Source organism: Podarcis liolepis (genome assembly GCF_965112155.1).
Source record: "Podarcis liolepis genome assembly, chromosome: 5".
NCBI lineage: Eukaryota > Metazoa > Chordata > Lepidosauria > Squamata > Lacertidae > Podarcis > Podarcis liolepis.
Window position 1 is genome coordinate 88,492,079 of NC_139556.1, and position 20,466 is coordinate 88,512,544.

At 47.1% G+C, this 20,466-nt stretch overlaps 1 protein-coding gene across 1 annotated transcript in view; it reads right to left on the reverse strand.

Annotated features, from left to right (window-relative positions):
• Window positions 1–8,995, reverse strand: part of PLD1 (phospholipase D1) — a 130,186-nt gene extending 121,191 nt beyond the window's left edge. Inside the window, exon 1 of the mRNA XM_083503968.1 lies at window positions 8,873–8,995. The gene's annotated coding sequence lies outside the window, so the exon portion shown is untranslated. The remainder of the gene's footprint in view (window positions 1–8,872) is intronic.
• Between the last annotated feature and the right edge of the window lie 11,471 nt (window positions 8,996–20,466).

Genomic DNA, 20,466 nt, shown 5'->3' on the forward strand with positions numbered 1-20,466 from the left:
TTTGATAAGCAGAGCATGAATATTAAGTAAGGCCAGTTTCGCCACACATTGCACAGAAACAAGTGTGGGTTTGCCACTGTACACGCGACAAGGAGGTGCAACCAATAGTGGCCACACAGATCAGTGTGGCCTGCGTGATGCGACTGTTTTCAAACGCCTATTTTGTCACATCCAAATTGTTCGCTTTTAGGCTCATGCTGAAAGAAAAGATGTCTATCTGAAGAAGAACAGGCCCTGTTATTCGTCAGAGTGAGACCATCGCCACAGGAGGCAGATTCGGGGGGGGGGCAACAGCCCCTCAGACCCAGCCATTCTCCTTCGCCAGAGATTAGAGCTATGTGCGCCGCTGGCCTGTAACAATGCGTTGAAGAAATTTTTGTGCTGCTTTCCTCCTTTGCCTTGCCAGGCTCTACAGCCCCTGTGGCAGAAGCCACCAGGAGCTGGATTGTGGGTGTAGAGGCCTCACAACAGTGTGACAGGGATGGAACAGTATCTAGGTCCCGCCCAGGAAAAATGAAGCCTGTGCTCTGGGTTGGCCTCTCACCTGGGCAGGGAGGAGAGGGAATTCCCTGGGATGGAATGCAGGTGTGGAGAGGAGACTGAAAGCTGTACCACTGGTATATGGTATATTACACCAGTAAAAATGGCAAAAATGTATAAAACCGGGTCGAATACATGTTGGAAATGTAAAGAAAAAGAAGGTACTTTTTATCATATGTGGTGGGAATGTAGAGAAGTTTAAAAAATTGGGAAATGAATTGAAAAAAATGTTTAAAATGACATTTGTAAAACAAAACAAAACCCAGAAGCATTTTTGTTAGGGATTGTAGGACGAGACCTGCCAAGAAAAATAAAGAACTTATTTATGTATGCTGCAACAGTGGCAAGAGTCTTGTTAGCACAAGGATGGAAGAATGAGGAAACCCCAACGAAAGAACAGTGGCAAGAAAAACCGATGAGCTAAGCAGAACTGGCTAAATTGACATATAAACTGCGTGACAAGGGCAATCGTGACTTCAAGGAAGAATGGGAACTTTTTACAAACTATCTAAAAAGACAGCAAAATGACTTGGACTCCTTGGCAGGTTTTGAATAAACATCCACAAATTTATTAGTTGAACACATGACAGATGTGGCAAGGATATGTACAATTTTATAACATGCAGAGAACAATATGTGCAAAGAAATCAGAGAGGGGAGCTGAGGGAAGTCCTTGGTGGGGGGGAAAGGGGGAAAATAATGCAATTGATTATTTGGATTGATAATTTGGTATGTTGAAAGTGTTTAATAAAAATATTTTTTTTAAAAAAAAAAAAGCTGCACCAAAGACCTCGCAGCAGGCTATCTTTCCTCTTCATGCCCCATTTTGTATGCTGCGATTAATCCCAAGTACGTGTGAATGAAATAATAGCATAGACTTCTGCCGTTGGCCCTCCATCCATTTTCCTCCCCTTATTCTATTGTCTCCTGTGTGTTGATTTATTGCAGAGCTACAAGCCAGGATGGCTATTCCTTGCCTCCCAGGTTGGAGGTTTCTCTACATGGGTTGCTGGGAATCTCGAACAGAGGAAGCACTGTCATGCTCAGGCTCTGCTTTTGGGCTTCCCGTGGGCCCCTGGCTGGCCACTGTGACATAGCTGTCAACTTACAGATTTGAAAATAAGGGACCAGCAGCCTCGAAAATAAGGGATCAGCAGCCAAAATAAGGGATTTTAGCCAACCAGCTCATTTCCTTTCCCCCATAACAGTCAATCGAAGGAGCCTCCAAAACAAATCCAAAAGCCCCCCGTCCCACAAGATCGCCACCCGCCATTGTACTCAACCAGCTCCTTTCCTTTTCCCCCACCATGTGCCCCCGCTCCAGACAGACCTTTTCCCCGGCAAAGGTGAGTGGGCCGTCAATGACGTATCCATCCAATTCCGAGCACAGGTATGTTCAACTTCTGAGCCCCTCCGAGCCAAAGGCAGAAAGCCCAGCCAGCAGCCAAACGAAGCCTCAAGTGGTGGTTCCCACAGCGCAGCAACCCGGCAAAGGGGATGCAGCAAGGAAAACCACTGTCTCCTCTCCGCTGGGAAGCGCTGAGCAAAGGCGAGTCCCCAGGCAACACGGCCGATTTGATTGGCACAAGGCATGCAAGCTCCACCCCCCAGTCGTTCTTAGACTCCTTATTGGGTGAGCAACACAGCCAAGCAACACAGTTGGAGCCTCCCTCCTCCCTGGCCAGCAGGGAGGGAGGGAGAGGAACTGCTTCCTTGGAAACCCGGGAAATTTAAGGGACATCATCAATAAGGGACAGCAGCGGGACACAGTGCTGGGATAAGGGAGTTTCCCACCAAATAAGGGACAGTTGACAGCTATGCACTGTGAGAACACGATGCTGGACTAGACAGGACTTAGGCCTGATCCAGCATGGCTGTTCTTGGGGATGGGGAATCGGCGGCCCTCCAGATGTTACTGGGCTTCAACCAGATGTCTTAGGCAGCAGGGTCAAAATGGTCAGGGATGATGAGAGTTGTAATCCAACAACACACAACTCCCCACTTCTGTTTTATGGCAACCCAGAAGCATTTCTCTCTCTCTTTCCTTTTCTCCTAGATTTGTAAACATTTGCATCAGCTGCCTTGGGAACAGGACATGATACAAACCTAAGTAAATAAACTTCCAAGAGTGGCTTGTCAGCTCCTGTGGTATATTTACTCCTACATCTTTCTCCCACTTCTAACCCATGGCTTGCCATGTGAGTGGCATGCAAGCGATCGGCAGAGTACTAATTACTGTGAGCTTACTGTGAAATCATAAAAGAGGCAGGTGAAGCCTCTAAACATCAGGTGTCGAGATCCTTTTACCCATCAACAGTTTATAATTCATCTGTGTTTCATCTTGGACTGGAGAGGCCCAAGTTCAAAACCCTGTCCAGCCACAAAGATCACTTCCATGGACTGGATTCATAAGATCCTAAATGTCATGGACATGCCATCCCACCTCAGTGAGGAAGGGCTGGAAGACGTGAGGCTAACATACTAGAAGAACAGGCACATACTTGCTCCCCTTCACATGAGATGTGCTGGATTGGGGAACAGGTATTTTCAAGGCAGTAAAAGGAAGCGTCACGTCCTCAAGGGTTGAATGCAAACTATTATATATTTATGGCCCTCCAAATGTTGTTGGACTCCAACTCCCATCAGCCCCAACCAGCATGGCCAACACAGTCAGGACTTGTGGGAACTGTAGCCCAACAACATCTGGAAGACCACAAGTTCTCTATCCCCGGATTAGTTAGACAGATTTTTTTTATGCAAGTCCCTTTCGAGATCAAGAGACTTAAACAGATTTGGATGCAAAGTGAACTATTGTCTCAGGACAGGTCACTAGATCTATTGTGAAAGAGAAGAAATGCTTATTTTATAGTAAATATATATATGTATCATAGCACATAGTCCCAATGGTTAATATTTCAGTACAGGAATCCTCTGAGGTACTGTGCATTCTGAATATTTCATGGAGATTAATGAACAGCCCATGAAGCACAGTGTAACAAAAGCCAAGTCAGTGAGGTCTCCAAGAGCTTACTTCATATTTTATACGCCTCTTAATGACTAGATAATGTTAGGCAGCCTCCAACACCTTACGCCATTGTGTTCATGTATTGCAAAAGTCAGTGGTTTTTCAGTCAGTGGCTGATGAACAATGCTGTGAGCTATTTTGATCCGCAGGCTTGAATACATAACATGCAATGTTGCAAACAGCACAAAAGAACTTGTGCAGGAAGTTCTCTGTTGGCAATCAGAATTATTTCCACCAAAAAGACATAACAGGACGCACTTTAGAGGAGATGATGAAGAACATATGACAGCTCTTCAATAGGAAATTATGTTATTTGGATTGCTGTTTTTGATGTATTGCCTAAACACCATCTTCCGGGTTAGGTGGGATATTTTATTTGATGTGTGCGTGGTGTTGTAATTTGGTGACAACCCCTAAAAGCAGGTGGAGCCTGTATCAAAAGTGGGTGTGCCAAGATAAAGGCCTACTTTGGACAGAAATTCTGCCCATGGTTTTGTCACATGGCACAGGACGGACACATCTACAGCAAGAGTTAGCTGTGCTGGGCAGCTAACTGGTGAACTGGAGATGTTTCAAGTTGCAACTGGTGTCCAATTCACCACCTAGACCGCACACCAAACCTTGGCGTTCACCTGGCCAGTACGGAATGGGAAGTCATAAAGCAGTTCATAATCGGGCGAAACATTCTCCAGTGTGGCTCAGAGGAAACAATAAAACACCTCTTGCCTAAGTGTTTATCTAAGGCACAATCTATTTGCTTAAGTATGGGGAACACCTATTTACATGACTAAGCCACCCAGTACTCTTAGATAGCATGAGACTGGATCCAAGGCCAATACAGAACCTCCTGCTGATTTACTTCTCCCTTCTACTGGGAACAGGGAAAAGAAACGTCATGCTGCATCTGCAGCAGCACAACCAGATGCCTCCATCTTCTCTGGCTGCAACAAAACATGTCTCTCCCACATTGGTCTCTACAGCCACAGCAAGCGTTGCTACCTTCCAAGAGCTTGACCTCACCCCCAAAGGCACACTCCGCCATTGTCTCCAGGGACAGACATATGCCAGCAAAATAAACAAGTAGAAAGAGATTGCAGATTTAATTTAAGAGGCTCTGTGAGGTCCCTGGTTGCACCTTGGCCTGCTGGAACAACAAATCCAACATATATTTTCAAGAATGTGGGATCAGTCATTATTTGATTCTTTGTTCCAGCAGCCCTAGCGACAATATAAACTCTGCATAGCATCTACCAGAGAAGGCCTGGAAACCTGCATCCCTATGTCAGAAATGGGAGTACAAATTGCCACAATTTGCATATTCATTTGAGATCAGGAATGGGAATTACACAAGCTAATATGAGTGAGATTAGCTATTTCTGTTTCTGAAGACTGTGCACATTAAGTAAATAATTGTGTTGTTTTCTGCATTGTTTTTGATGCTTCCTTTCCACTGAAATGCCCTGAAGTAAACTACATTGTTAGTTTGTTTCAGCTATCACAAACAGTGAGATGAACGATGTATATTTTAGTGGAAGCCGAACTGCAGTAGAACAGAAACAGTGCTGATTGCAACACACAGGAAAGGATGGGCATTGCTGCCATCTTACAGCCCTACTCCAGATGCTGCTGGAAACTACAACTCCCATAATCCCTTATCATTGGTCATGCTGGCTGATCATTGGTCATGTAGTCCAACTTCATCTGGCAGGCAGGGCAGCAGGTTCCCTATCACTGTCCAACTAAGTGTGCAACTTCCTCCAACGCTCCACCAAACTGCAGGCAAAACACCATTTGCAGTTGTGTGAGTTTTTATTTAAGCCCAGAAGAGCAATTTTCATCTGGATGGTCAATCCTTTTCTTCTCTGCCACAATCCTCATGAAAACCCGACACACCTACAACTAACCGGGTTTCTTAAGCCAATGCAACTGAAAGAGGCATATTTAGTTTGGCCTTGAGACTGTGATTAAATGCAGAGGGCTGTGGGTTCAGTGTCAGGCCTTCTCCTCTCCTGCTCAACATTCAACCTGACACAGAACTTGAAAACTCATTCACAATTGTGTGGCATTTTGGCCGGTCCTAACAAGAGTATGGCCTGACTTTTTATTTCAAAGAGCTTTTGGCAACTCAGATATGATGCAGACGAGGACTTAATAGATTTTAAAATAATAACTTAGGTGGTTTTATCTGCATTTATAAAAACTGTTACTGGCTAGATGGTTTTCTTATTCGTTTTCTTTTTAGGTGTTGCTGTTGAGTAAAAGTATATATGCAAACCATTGGGAAAGACATAAATAGATAAACCAGATTGCTAGGTGTGGACTCCCATCCCTTGCTTTGCTATTAAACCAGAGCCCTTGTACCTGGCTTTTGCACACCCAATTATTACTGATCCCTGTGCAGAAAACTGTTTCCACACACAAAATTCTCTGAATAAGGGTAATGCTGTAAAACACACATGCAACTATTTTATTGACTGATTGAATGATTGATTGAAAAGGAAGCATATGACCTTCTTCTCAGCTTACAGCCCAGGAGGGAGAAGGTTGGATCCAGACCTATTTAAATCAATGGGACTTGAATTACGATTAGCTTAAGTTCTGTTGATTCCAATAGGTCTACTCTAAGCAGAAGTGTGACTCCAAGATGCTGGACATTTCTGAGTAAACATGCATAGAATAGGGCAGTAAGTGCAGTAAGCATGCAAGTTAAGCACATTAAAATAAAAAGAGGGAGGAAAGGGGGCAGGAGTCAGGGAAAGGGGACTCTGGCAATCCCATTGGACACAGTATGTTCTGACTATACACGATTTTGGTTTTAGGCATGATCCTCGGAACGTAACCTCCGCAAAAGTTGCAGGCTTACTGTACGTGCAACTGCATTTGCTTGCAATCCTGCAACTGTTTGCTCCCCCTGTTGTCTATTTCTCCTCCTTCCCCTATTCTAAATTTAGACTGTGAGCATCTTGGGCCCAGAGATCGGACTTCTGTTTATGGTACTCTGTGAAACACACCAAGTGCTCCCCAATGAGGTTTTATTAAGAAACAAATGAATGAAGCTTGATATGCTTGCCACAATTCAGATTATTACAGTATTGCAAGTTCTCAGGCACAAACACGGCTCCCAGTTTGCCTCCACACTTGCAGAATTTCATGGGAGGCATTCAAGTGCCTACCATAAATTTGGGTTTATGCAATTAAAGCTGATGACAGCAGCTTCCTATCTATAACCTCCCTGCACAGCAAATTGGGCATCTCTAAGAGTCAAATCCCAACACTTTTCAACTTGAACTAAGACCTAAATTCATTTTCTGCACCACAGGGGGTCGATCGCTCAACAACTCTGGGCAATGCTCCCCAAAAAAGGTCAACAAGTAGGTCACTGACAGTATTTTTATACTGGGAGTGCATCACAGTCTTTTGGAAATTGGACGTGCCTACGTTAGATGATCTTTGGTGTCCCCTCCAACTTTACCATTCTCTGAAACTTGCAGCCATCCAGCTTTTTGCTGCACCTTCCACCATCCTTGGCCATGTATGCAAGAGCTGATGGAAGTCTAACAACCTTTCACTTCAAGAAGAAGAAGAAAGCAGGTCTGGTAATGTCCCCTGTCCCCCCACCACTGAGAAGACAGCCCTTTCTGCAAGAGACACCAGGAAGTCCCAGCATCACCCACAGCGAGGTGCCAGAAACTTCGCAGGTCCTCCCACAGTAAGGCTCCTCTGGAGCAAATCTGCTTCTCAGCTGCATCCATGAGATGGGCTCACAGTGGAATTTCTGAGAGAGACCAGACACTCAGCCTCAGATTATTCATGTGTGCACACAAAAAACCCTACAAAACAATAACAATTAACAAATACTTCCTGGTTGGGAATAACAAACACACAAGCAAAAGTCTGTACAAAGGTGGGGAGAAGAATTTCAAAGTTTGCAAAAGGTGGGTGGGGGCATGGGTGTAGCCCATAGCTGTCAACTTTCAGATTTGGAAATAAGGGATCAGCAGCCTCGAAAATAAGGGATAAGCAGCCTCACCTGTCCCGGGGTGAGGGGTTGGCTAACAATCCGGGATAGCAGCGGGAAGCAGCGCTGGAATAAGGGGATTTCCCGCAAAAAAAGGGAAGGTTCACAGCTATGGTGTAGCCAGGATTTATGTTGCGGGGGCAGGACACCCATCTGTGTCTCAAAAACAGTTGTTTTAATTTGACCCCAAGTACTAAGAAAGGCTGAGAGACACGGGTGGCGCTGTGGGTTAAACCACAGAGCCTAGGACTTGCCGATCAGAAGGTCAGCGGTTCAAATCCCCACGATGGGGTGAGCTCCCGTTGCTCCTGCCAACCTAGCAGTTTGAAAGCACGACAAAGTGCAAGTAGATAAATAGGTACCACTCCGGTGGGAAGGTAAATGGCGTTTCCGTGCGCTGCTCTGGTTCGCCAGAAGCGGCTTAGTCATGCTGGCCACATGACCAGGAAGCTGTACGCCGGCTCCCTCGGCCAATAAAGCAAGATGAGCGCCGCAACCCCAGAGTTGGTCACGACTGGACCTAACGGTCAGGGGTCCCTTTACCTTTACCCTTTTTACTAAGAAAGGCCACCTCATGAGAAGAGAAGACTCCCTGGAAAAGACCCTGATGCTGGGAAAGATGGAGGGCACAAGGAGAAGGGGACGACAGAGGATGAGATGGTTGGACAGTGTTCTCAAAGCTACCAACATGAGTCTGACCAAACTGCGGGAGGCAGTGGAAGACAGGAGTGCCTGGTGTGCTCTGGTCCATGGGGTCACGAAGAGTCGGACATGACTAAACGACTAAACAACAACTAAGAAAAAAATTCTGTCAACATCTTTCTACAATTTCTACTTTTAGTTAAGTATTTTTATTTACTTACTTGAACAGGTGGCAGCTGCCCCCCACCCCCACTCTGGCCACGCCCCTGGGTGGGGGACTCCCATCAGCAAACAATGACATCATAGGAAGAGCAATATCTGTTATTGAATTGGCTGAAGTTCCACCTTTGGCAGGTAGCTGGTCTTGGAAGGAGAGAAAGGGAGATCACCCCAGGGGCACTCTCTCTCTCTCTCTCTCTCTCTCTCTCTCTCCCTCTCCCTCTCCCTCTCCCTGTCAGTCGTCCTGTAGTTGGAGCGGGAAAGAGGTAGCGATTTCAAAAGTTTCCTGAGAAGTTGCAAATCGACGCAGCCGGAGCTGCTGTCTAGCAAATTTCCGGATCGCAGTAACTGCGACGCCGAGGGGCATCGTGGCGCGTTTCTTCGCCAGGGCGCTTCGCTGGCGCGGGAGGGGGGGGCGCGCGGCTTACCTGCTTGTGGCGCTCGCGCAAAAAGCGCGCAGCTGGATCCCACCGCGGAAAGATAGGGCGCACGACGCCAGGAGCCGGAGGAGCCCGGGAAAGGAGTCCTCTTGCCTGGCTGGTGGAGCTGGACGCCCGGCTGAAGCGGGGCGGGGCGGGGTCACGGCTGTCCCGCGCCCACAGGAGGCGGGTGCGCAACTCCGGCGAGGAGGAGACCTTGGCTTTCGGTGCCTCCGATTCTTCGAAAGGGGAAGGAGAGCCGCGGAGCTTCATCCGTGGTGGAATCACAGCTGAGAAGCCCTGGATTCAAGCCTTTGGCATCTCCTGGGAAATCTAGGAGACCTGCTGCTGCCGGTCCGTGCAGGCAATACTGAGCCCGCTGGGGCTGTCAGCGTCTGGCGAGGCTGCGGGCGGGCGCAGCGCTTTGCACGATCCCTTGCGCTCCTCTGGGTACATGCGACGCTCTCGCAGCAGTTCTGTTAATGCAGCACATCGGTCATCTTGGCTATTCACATCTGCTGGGCATCTCCCGGAACAATCCTTTTGTCTGTCCGCTTTCTGGAAGTGCGAACAACAAGGGGCATTCCTCGTAGGAACAACAGACAATGCACAATGCTTGTTGATCCTAAGGCCTGGGCCGCAGGCTCAAAGAAAGGCAGCTGCCTCCTCGATGTGTTTATTCAGAGGGAGCTGGCTTCCAGGAAACGCTGGCCAGGCTTTGAGAAGACAACCCTCTCCAACCTGGTGCCCTCTCCCCAAGCTTTGGGACTACAAAATCTCACATACATTCCTGCATTGCAGGGGGGTTGGACTAGTCCCTTCCCACTCTATAGTTCTGTATTTCTATTAATTCTCATCATGGGAAGTGGTCAGGGATGATGGGCATTGTAGTCCAAAGCAGCTGAAGGGCTTCAGGCTGGGGAAGCACTAGCTCAGTTTGTTAGAGTGTGGTGCTGATGGCGCCAAGGTTGCAAGTTCGAAACCCCATATGTGACAGCTGCATATTATACAAAGGTTATATACAATGTTGTGTCGTAGAATTGTAGAGTTGGAGGGTCCCAGGGGTCATCTAGTCCAACCCGCTGTAAAGCAGGAATATTTTGCCCAAGGTGGGAGTTGAACCCACAACCCTGAGATTAAGAGCCTTGTGCTCTACTGACAGGTTTGTCCCTGGAAAGTCAAGCAAATATAATCCTAAGCTTTGACATGCATTTTCAAGTCACTTTTCTTATCATAAGCAATCTGATTTTGGGAGGGGGGTGGGCAGACGTTCAGGTGGTGCTTTCCATCCATCTTCAATGTGTCATAGCAACACCAGCCACCTATCACAAAATTTTGCATCCCTCCTCCTTCCGAAACTGTCAGGCAGCAATCCTTGATCTGCGCTGCTCCTTGAAGTGTCACCGTTCATCTGGATGGGAAGAAGCCACGGCTGGCATTCTTACACCTTCCTAATCACAGTGCGCTGTCAGAATAATAAGTGCTCCTTATGGCAGGTGTGTCTGCTGGACTGGCAACCCTTGCGGGAGAAGCGCTCCAGCGTAGGCCTATGAAAATGAACACGAGCGACGCAACCGGTTTTGCAAGGGCCTCACCTCGAGTGCCAATTAGCAGAAAGCATCACTGAGTTGTTCCCTGAGGCAAGTTCGACTCTCTCTTGCGAACGGGGAGCATTACGTGTCCATAGCATTCTTTCCAGCAGCTAGAGCGGTTACCTCAGAGATGGGGAAGCTTGGGCCTAGGTGGCTTGGATGCAGCCTTCAAGGCTTCTCTACCTTACCCCAGGCCTCAGTCCTGGCCAGCCCTGCTTTTCACCCTCCATCAGTGTGTTTGCCTGGCTGGAATTTGCCCTAGGATGATGCCTTCTCCGCTGCCTGGATGGGGAAGGGTGTGTGAGTGTGAGGAGGAACTGTCTTACTGCACAAACATACAATTTATTTATTTTTCCTGGAAGATTACCCAGAAGAGAATCCGTCCCTCGAGGTGAAAAGGGTTCTCCGCCCTTGAGTTAGAGCAGCCTGCGGCCAGGAGATTTGCTATTAGTTCTAAAATTGCTTTCAGGTACTCTCTGATTCTGGTGTACTTGTTGGTGTTTGGAGTTGACACACTCACAGAAGTTGAACAGAATGTTTTATTCCTGCTGGAGGAGCGCATTTTACACTAGATAGAATCACACAGAGACTCTGAGTTTGGGAAAACAAGAAAGCCATATCTATTGCAGGAAGTACACAATAGGCAGGTACAGATCTACTATAAAACTAATGAAGCTTAAACTTTGGGGCCCCTGATCCCAGAGGGGCCCCAGAAGCAACGTGGGTCCACATTGTTTTCAAATTTTGGGTCTACCATTTTTGTTTTTATTTTGTATATATTTCAACAATCCCAAAAAGTTTGAGAGATGTTGTAAAGGTGTGGTGATCTGTCATGGAGCAACTCCACTGAAGAAGATAACTGTGGTTACCCAAATCTTGTTTCTGGTTGCAAAGGGAGCCCATAACAGTTCAATCTACAAAAATGTGGTTCCGCCACTGTTGATAGAGAAAATGCTAGTTCTAACTATGTTCGGTGGAGAAGCAAAGAGCCATGCTTGCTCATTCATCTCACCAGGAGAGATACACCAAGATGTCTCCTCTCCCAAGGAAAGGCTGGAGAAGAAAATGGTGTCACCAATCCTGAGAGAATCAGTCTAACATTGAAGGAGGTTCAATAGGTCAGTGCAAGAAGGTAAGTCTAAGAAAGTTGGAGGACCCTCTCTATCTACCCTTCCCAAGTCAGCCTACAGTGCAAATTGACTTTCGTCTCAACGCTTCCAATGATACTCCCACCGAAGGAACAGGGTTACAGCTTGAGGGTCTTGTTCCTTGACCTTTTAGTTGTGAGATGGGCAAGCTGTATCTGAGGTACTGCTGATAGGCCACCTGGCCCTGCCTCAACTGAAATAACCTAGTCTCAGTTACCCATGCTCCTGGTTACCTCTAGGAAAGACTACTGTGCTGTGCTATACATGGGCCTGCCTTTGAAGGCTATTTAGAGAATGCAAGCTGTTAGATTTCTAACTGGATGTTATGGCCATTTTATACCTGTGCGATGTCAACTGCTATGGTTCCCAGCCTGTTCCTGGGCTCAGTTTCAAAGTGATGGTTTTGTCCTTTGAAGCCCTTCTCATAGATAAGGACCAAGGCAAAGGCAATTGAAGGACCACCTGTCTCCATAGGTACCTGTCTGTGCAGTGAGATCTTTGACGGAGGTCCTAAATAGAACAACAGCAGCTATTTAATGAACATTCACTCTGCTTTGTTTTCAGGGAGGTTAGAGGATGTTGCAACAGAGCACGTGCCTTCCCATACTCTCTACTTTAAAATCAGTATGCATATTTAATGGCATGAACCACCTAAATGATGCTTATGGACTACTGATGGTCCATGGATCAGTTTGGGAACATTACTGAGCTAGACGTAGCCCAGCTGATAAGATGATGATTTGCCCCATTCTCTTTTAAAGCCATCTAACTGGAAGGGGAAGAAATGGAGGCAGTGAGAGATTTTACTTTCTTGGGCTCCATGATCACTGCAGATGGTGACAGCAGCCACGAAATTAAAAGACACCTGCTTCTTGGGGAAAAAGCAATGACAAACCTAGACAGCATCTTAAAAAGCAGAGACATCACCTTGCCAACAATGGTCCATATAGTTAAAGCTATGGTTTTCCCAGTAGTGATGTATGGAAGTGAGAGCTGGACCATAAAGAAGGCTGATCGCTGAAGCATAGGCGCCGACTCCATGGGGCCTGAGGGGGCCCGAGCCCCCTCAAAAATTCGTTTGGGGGGCTCTGCCCCCCCAATAATTTAAGAAAATTATTAGGAACCTTGCCAAAAACCGCGCAGGGGACTCTGGCGCGCGCCTCCCAAAGTGACTGGGAGCTCCTGAGAAGGGACGGGCAGGTCGGTCAGTCAGAGGAAGACCCCCAGCGGCGGGACTTTAGAAAGGAATGGAGCCGCGGGGCCGAGGAACAGCGTATTCATCGCCGGCGAGGGACCGGGGTGAGGGGAGAATGGAGGGGACGGGAGTTCCCGCCGCCGGAGCGGGGCTTTTTTTCTGGGTTCGCCTAAGGTGACGTTGGTAGGAGGGGGTGGCCGCCTCCCGGCGCGAAGCCTGGGGAGGGCAGGCCGGTTCTTGCATGCAAAAGCACCACTGCCATCCTGCCACCAGTATGGACCCCGGTATGGGCCCCCCCAATATTTTTTATAAGTCGGCGCCCCTGCGCTGAAGAATTGATGCTTTTGCATTATGGTGCTGGAGGAGACTCTTGAGAGTCCCATGGACTGGAAGAAGATCAAACCTATCTATTCTGAAGGAAATCAGCCCTGAGTGCTCGCTGGAAGGACAGATCGTGAAGCTGAGGCTCCAATATTTTGGCCACCTCATGAGAAGAGAAGACTCCCTGGGAAAGATGGAGGGCACAATAATAATAATAATAATTTTTATTTATACCCCGCCCTCCCCAGCCAAGGCCGGGCTCAGAGCGGCTTACAAGCAATAATAAAAACAAGTTGAATGATTACAACTTAAAAACAAAATTAAAATATAATATTAAAATATGGAAACATTAAAATATTAAAATGTAGCCTCATCGCAGGAGGAGAAGAAAAGGAAAAAAGAAAGAGAGGGAGGGAGGGAATCAAATTGGCTCCAAGCCAAAGGCCAGGCGGAACAACTCTGTCTTACATGCCCTGCAGAAAGAAATCAGATCCTGCAGGGCCCTGGTCTCATGAGGCAGAGCGTTCCACCAGGCCGGAGCCAGAGTTGAAAAGACCCTGGCTCTGGTTGAAGCCAATCTAACTTCCTTAGGGCCTGGGACCACTAGGGTGTTGCTATTTATGGACCTTGAGGCTCTCCGTGGGGCATACCAGGAGAGGCGGTCCCGTAGGTACGAGGGTCCTAGGCCGTGAAGGGCTTTAAAGGTCAAAAGCAGCACCTTAAATCTGACCCTGTACTCCACCGGGAGCCAGTGCAGCTTGAAAAGCACTGGGTGAATGTGCTCCCATGGCAGAGACCCCATGAGGAGCCTCGCTGCAGCATTCTGACCCTCTGGAGTTTCTGGGTCAGCTTCAAGGGCAGCCCCGCATAGAGTGAATTACAGTAGTCAAGCCTGGAGATGACAGTCGCATGGATCACTGTGGCCAGGTCAGGGCGGGAAAGGTAAGGGGAAGGAGAAGGAGAAGGGGACGACAGAGGACAAGATGGTGGGATAGTGTTCTCGAAGCTACCAGCATGAGTTTGACCAAACTGCGGGAGGCAGTGCAAGACAGGAGTGCCTGGCGTGTTCTGGTCCATGGGGTCACAAAGAGTCAGACATGACTAAATGACTAAACAACAACAACAACAACAACAAAGTTTGTAGTCATCTCTACCTCCTGCAGCATACAGTAACTGCACCCCTTGTAAAACCACATGCATGTCACCTTGCCGTGGGCTTCATAAATCTCCTATTTGGCTGCCCAGCAGGCAGTGGCCGGTGGGCCATGGGTGGGCTGAATCTGGCTTGCTGGGGCGCAAGTTGAGCAGGCTTCAGCTGCTGACACAGCGGCTAGCTGTCTTGTGGCTTTGCCGTTGCTGCCAGCTGGCAGATGTATTGCACAGGCAAGGGACAACTGCTGATTCTTCCTTGATTAAAGGGAACAGCAACCCATCAGGGGGAAGTTGTTTTATCTCTGCTACAGATGTTCCTCTCTATGGGAAGGAAGTTAAAAGGGCCTCATTGCAGCCAACAACAGAGGATGAATAATTACACACACACACACACACACAGAAATGCAGATATGTGGGCTCAGTGGCAGAGCACTTTCTTTGCATGCAAGGAGTCCCTGGTTTGATTTCTGGCATTTTCCACCAGAGCTGGAAAGTAACCCTGGACAGCTGCTGCCAGTCAGTGCAGGCAATATACTGCACTAGATGGACCAATGGTCTGGCTCTGTACAAAGCAACTTCCTATGTTCTGGTATGGCATATATATACCAGAGCCAGGGTACATGGTGGGATGTTAGGACATGTTGGGATGTTGATGAGTGTTTCAGAGGAAGAAGAGGAAGCAGACTGGGAGGAGGAGGTGCTGGAAGCTGAGGAGATAACAGGGTTTAGTGAGCAGGGGGAGGCTGTGGCAGAGAGAAGTCCAGAAGCAAGCAGAAGTGGAAGCAGGAAGGTGTTATGAGGAAGGCCTAGAGGTAGAGAAGAGTCAGACTGGTGTCTTCCCCTCCTGCTGTGACAATCTCCCCTCCCAGGACCAGGAGAGGCATGAAGAGGGAGGAGCAAAGGCAGGCGTAGTCTCAGATTGCTTGGGAAAGAACCAGATGAGGAGGGGACTTAGGTAGCTGCGGAAAAGCAGAGACCTTCAACCTCCACAATTGCCTCATAGGGGCAAAACCTACCAAGGAAGAGCTGCTATGCTCATTAGGCCTGGCACTCCTGAGCAGACCCTGTTTCTTCTAATAACTTCACTTGCTGCATGTGATTTATTGCTGGCTCGCTCTTGACACCAGGTGACCCATGTGTCAGTTTGCTTTCCAAGTGCTTACTGCTGGTGAGCAGCTTCAAGGTTCTTCTGCTGTCTCCCCCATCTCATGGCTCGTCATCGTTGAAATGGACTTGGACCAGACACCGTTTCAGACAGAAGAGTGTCCTTTACAAAGCAGGGCACTTGGCCTGCCTATTATGTACAGAGGGCTGACGATAGCTCCTCGCACAGGGAAGCTTGGAAGACCCAGGACATGAGTCCTCTGACATTCCAGCATGGATGCTTCATGGACCCAAGTAGTATTCTTGTGAATAGAGCTGTCATTCCTGTGCTCTCTTATTCATTCGTTTGTTCATTATTTAAAAATAATAACAACAAGTTTAACAAAGAAAGAACAACAGGACTTCCGGGTTGGTGCGATCTGGAAATGGCGGATTCCCTCCGAGCTGCGGAGGGAACCGGCTCAACCGAGGATGGGTCTTTGCCGCGCCGGCGACGCGGGGACCCTTAAAAACCGCAGGCGCGGAAGCCTGCGGACTGAAGACTCGGCGGGTGCCTTAAGCGCCCCCCCGATCCACGAAGAGCCTTTTTAAAGGCTGTGGAGAGGATACGGAGGGTGGCGTGGCACTGAGAGTCGATCGCTACCTCGGTGGAGCGAAGCCGCAAGCCACGACCAGAGAGCGCTGACTTCCTTCCTTGAAATTTGGACTGAAAAGAACAACCCGTGAGTAAGACGGAATTGGATTTTAAAAAAACATTACCTTTTGAATTTGAGACGACCGGGGTGTGTGCTAAAAGGAAGTCCGCACCCCCCCCCCTTGCAGACGATCTAAGCAACGATATAAGAGCTAAGTTGGAGAGCCTACCCCTAGAGGGGTGAGTTAAAAAAGACATTAACTTCCAAGATTTGGTTAAAAGAAATTTTGAGCTGGAGAGTGGAGCTTTGGAAGCCTTCTTTTTGTTGTAAACAACCCCCCCTCCTGGGCCCAGGAGCATCCTGTTTTTGTGCCTGTGTTAAGAGCTGCGGAGTTTGACAGCTGTCAAAGCTGTCAAACGGGCAGTTTAGAGTGGAAAAATTGCTATTTAGGATCCCTCTGGACTAAGATGAGTTACAATTGAACTAAAATTGTTGGAAACAAAGTAAACATATAAGTTAAAGGATTGTTGGAGAAAAGATTAATAAGTAACCAGATTCCCCCTAGGGGGAACTCTGTGAAACTACAATGGCTGTGGATGGAAAGTTACTAGTGGAAATCGAAAGGATGTTCCATCTGGTGGGAATTCTACAAGAGCAGAGTCTAGCTATGAGTAAACAACTTATGACCTTGACTTCTGGAACAAGCAGCTCTGCTGAATATATTGAGGACCTGGATGAGAAAGACTCCACAGCTGAATTGGAAATGATATCAGAAGTGGAAGAGACTAAACAAGAAAAAGAGAAAGAAAAGTTGGAAAGTACCAACCAGAAGCTGACATCTGTGGAATACAAACAAGGAGACTTTTGGATTACATTTACCACAAGTCTGCGAAAGATGCAGAAGAGGAAGGAGGAGGTCCCGGGAGTTTATGGAATACAGGATCTTAAAACAAAGAAATATGATTGGGGCCTCCATTCTGACTTTGACTCTGAAGATGCAGGATTTGTGGAATTTTTCCAGCAGTTCTTTTCAAATGTCCTTGTGGGAAGAGAATATGGTCTGATGGCGAAAGAACTTTTTCCAGACTTGACGACTGACATAAAGGACTACCAACAAGACCGGCGGAGAGGGACTGAAAGAGATTTGAAAGCCTCGGACGTGAGGAACCCAGGCTAAGAACTGTCATTTTGGACATGTATTGGGAAGGGACAAAAACCGGGGATGGGAGGGAGGGAAGAATAGAATCTTAAAAGCACTCAAGACCTTTAGGTTTAGTTAATATGACCTTTAACTAAGACAAAATGAGAAATCGATGGAAGGGAACTTGAGTTCAACTTAGGAAAAATCTATATTTCTTTATAAAAGAGGTAATAAGATGGTTAAGAGGAGAAATACCAATTTGCTGACACAATTTTGGGAATTGGCATGCAAGAGGGGGGGGTGGGGGGAAGTCAAGGAACAGGGTTAGGAAACTAGGATTTTCTGAATTTATACATGTTTTTGTCTTGTGTCTTTTTTGTGTGTGTTTTGTCTTTATAAAAGCTGAAAAACCAATAAAATTTTTTATAAAAAAAACAAAAACAAAGAAAGAACAACGGAGGAAAGGGGGAAGGGAGTGAACGTAAATAAAATTCACCAGTTCACATTGAGACTACAGTAGCCATCAATGCATCCATCTTAATTTAAACATACAAATCAATATAAGCCATCCAGAAAGGAATTCACATGAAATGGATGTTCATAAGAAATGTTTTCGAGGATAGCCAAGCCAGCGAGGACCTCAGACCACTGCATAATAGATCGTGGGTGTTTCTCCTTCCAGAATCAAAGGACAAATCTCTTGAAAGGGCTTGCTGTCCTTTTCTTAGTCCTTGTGCTGCAGGAATGCAATTTAAAAACATATCAGCATCTTCAAATATCAAGAATTTCACCGGTATAAAATCAATATGGACAACAACTTCAGACCAAAAAGGATATACTTGTATCAGTGGACTTCTCCAGGGTTACAGCTCAAGAATCTACCTTCTGTCTAAAGACACATTACGTATAGAGTTGAAAGCCCATTATTTCCCATTATTTCTTGTTATATAAAACACAGTCTATTCATACCCTCCTGTGGTCAGGAACAAACCCACACTACTGATGCAATCTGGGATGTTTGTTTCCCTGCTCACCCAATACTGGAGAAATGGCAATGGCGGGGGTGTCTGTGTCGAATAGTCAACCACACACAGAGATCTTTTTACTCTGTGCAACCAACATCACATTCCCTAGTGGCTGCTGAATGAAACACTGAACTGTTCCTGAACTATAATCGTGATCAGATGTTATCTCTTCTCATTCAGAAGTATCTGGCCTGAAATAAGCAAAAACTCCACCGGATGACCTTGGTTCTCTTGTCACATCTACATCTACACCACACATTTAAAGCACGTGGTTTTCCCCAAAAGGTCCATGGGAACTGTAGTTTGTTAAGGGTGTTGGGAATTATAGCTCTGTGGGGAGTAAACTACAGTTCTCGGGGTTTTCGGAGGGCAGTCATGATGTTTGCTGCAGATATGATTAAAAAGGATAAGACTAATCTGGTCTTTTTTGAACACTTGTTCTAATTTGTTTGCAGTGAGGTTATAGCAGACTTGAGAACTCTTCCTGATTTGCTAGCACAGTGTTTATACATCTTCATGTTCATCATTTGCACCCTGCACCCTACACTCTGCAGTGGGTTTCCACATCACTTTCCTACCAGCAAAATATCAGTTTTGAAAATGGGGTTTTTTTTGCACTAGAGCCCAAACCTAAATTTCTGCTATGCACTTGAATGCTATCTGCAAAACACTGGCAATCTGAAAGTGATCCAGGACCCTAGGACTGTCTTGACCAAGAAGCTGACTTTGGGAACTCAAGTGGCAGATCACCTTAAAAAGGTAGCAAATCACCCATTATTTCATTCATTAGGTAAAGGTAAAGGGACCCCTGACTATTAGGTCCAGTCGTGACCAACTCTGGGGCTGTGGCGCTCATCTCACTTTATTGGTCGAGGGAGCCGGCGTACAGCTTCCGGGTCAAGTGGTCAGCATGACTAAGCCGCTTCTGGCGAACCAGAGCAGCGCACGGAAACAGCATTTACCTTCCCGCCGGAGCGGTACCTATTTATCTACTTGCACTTTGACCTGCTTTCAAACTGCTAGGTTGGCAGGAGCTGGGACCGAGCAACGGGAGCTCACCCCATCGCGGGGATTCGAACCACCGGCCTTCTGATCGGCAAGCCCTAGGCTCTGTGGTTTAGCCCACAGCGCCACCCGCGTCCCGCCAATTTCATTCATTACTGTATTATATTTTCTGAACCAGAAGGGACAACTGGATTTTCTGCCTCAGGCACCAGACTGTCTTGGTCCAGCTTTGTAACAGAGCTTGCAACAGAGCTTTTTTACTTTCTTTCACCGATACAGTGCTATTACTGTGCTTAGAACATGAACAAGAATGAGTCACCCGTCGCTACATAGGGTTAAAGTCACTTCCGTTTTCCGTTGCCATGGGGAACTCAGTGTCCTAGAAATTTGTCCTTTCTCCCACTCAAATGTGTGGGAGTCAAAAGCCCAGCAGAGCCAAACCTTTTCTTTAAAATTGTTGTTGTTGTTGCCTCCCCCCCCCCTCAAAAAATAAGCAAACTCTCTTTCTGGCCTTGCAACGCCATGGGACGGTTCCAAGAACCATCAAATTAATGGTGTCATTCCCCTCAGCTTGCAAAAATTCTTTTAAGCAGAGTTTAAGTAAATATTTGAAGCAAAGCAATGTAAAACATTCGGCTTAATTTTAGCACTTAAACTGGTCAGAGAATTGTGGGGGTGGACACAAGGATATATCACTGCTTTTTCAGTATTCTGGGTGCCATTTGTGCCATTGGGATTGGTAGGGCAGGGAGGTCAAGAGTGGGCGGGGCCACAGCCAGCGAGAGGCGGAGCCACAGTCAACAACAGGTGAGTTTCGTTTCCTCCCTCCTCCCTGCTGATTTCCAGGAGAGCAGAACTGAGACTAAGGAGGAAGATGTTATCCTTAGGCAGGCCAAGTCAAAGGACAGACAGGTTTTGGGTCTGGCTGATGGCAGAGTGTGGTTGGTAACATGGCACCCCACTGCTGGGCACTGGCGGGAGACGTAATACCAAGATGTGAAACTTGTCAATCAGCTTAATGTTCATTACGGCATCCCAACAAAGAGAAGGGATAGCTCAGTTGGTAGAGCACAAGACTCTTAATCTCATGGTCATGTGTTTGATCCCCACGTGGGGCAAAAAGATTCGTGCATTGCAAGGGGGTGGAGCTAGATGACCCCTGCGTTCCCTTCCAACTCTAAGCACCACAGAAAACTTTAGATTCGTGAGGATACTGCTGGATGTAGAGGGCTGCAGTAGGAGGCTATACATCTCAAATGCATTGATGCAGTGACACCTAGTGTTC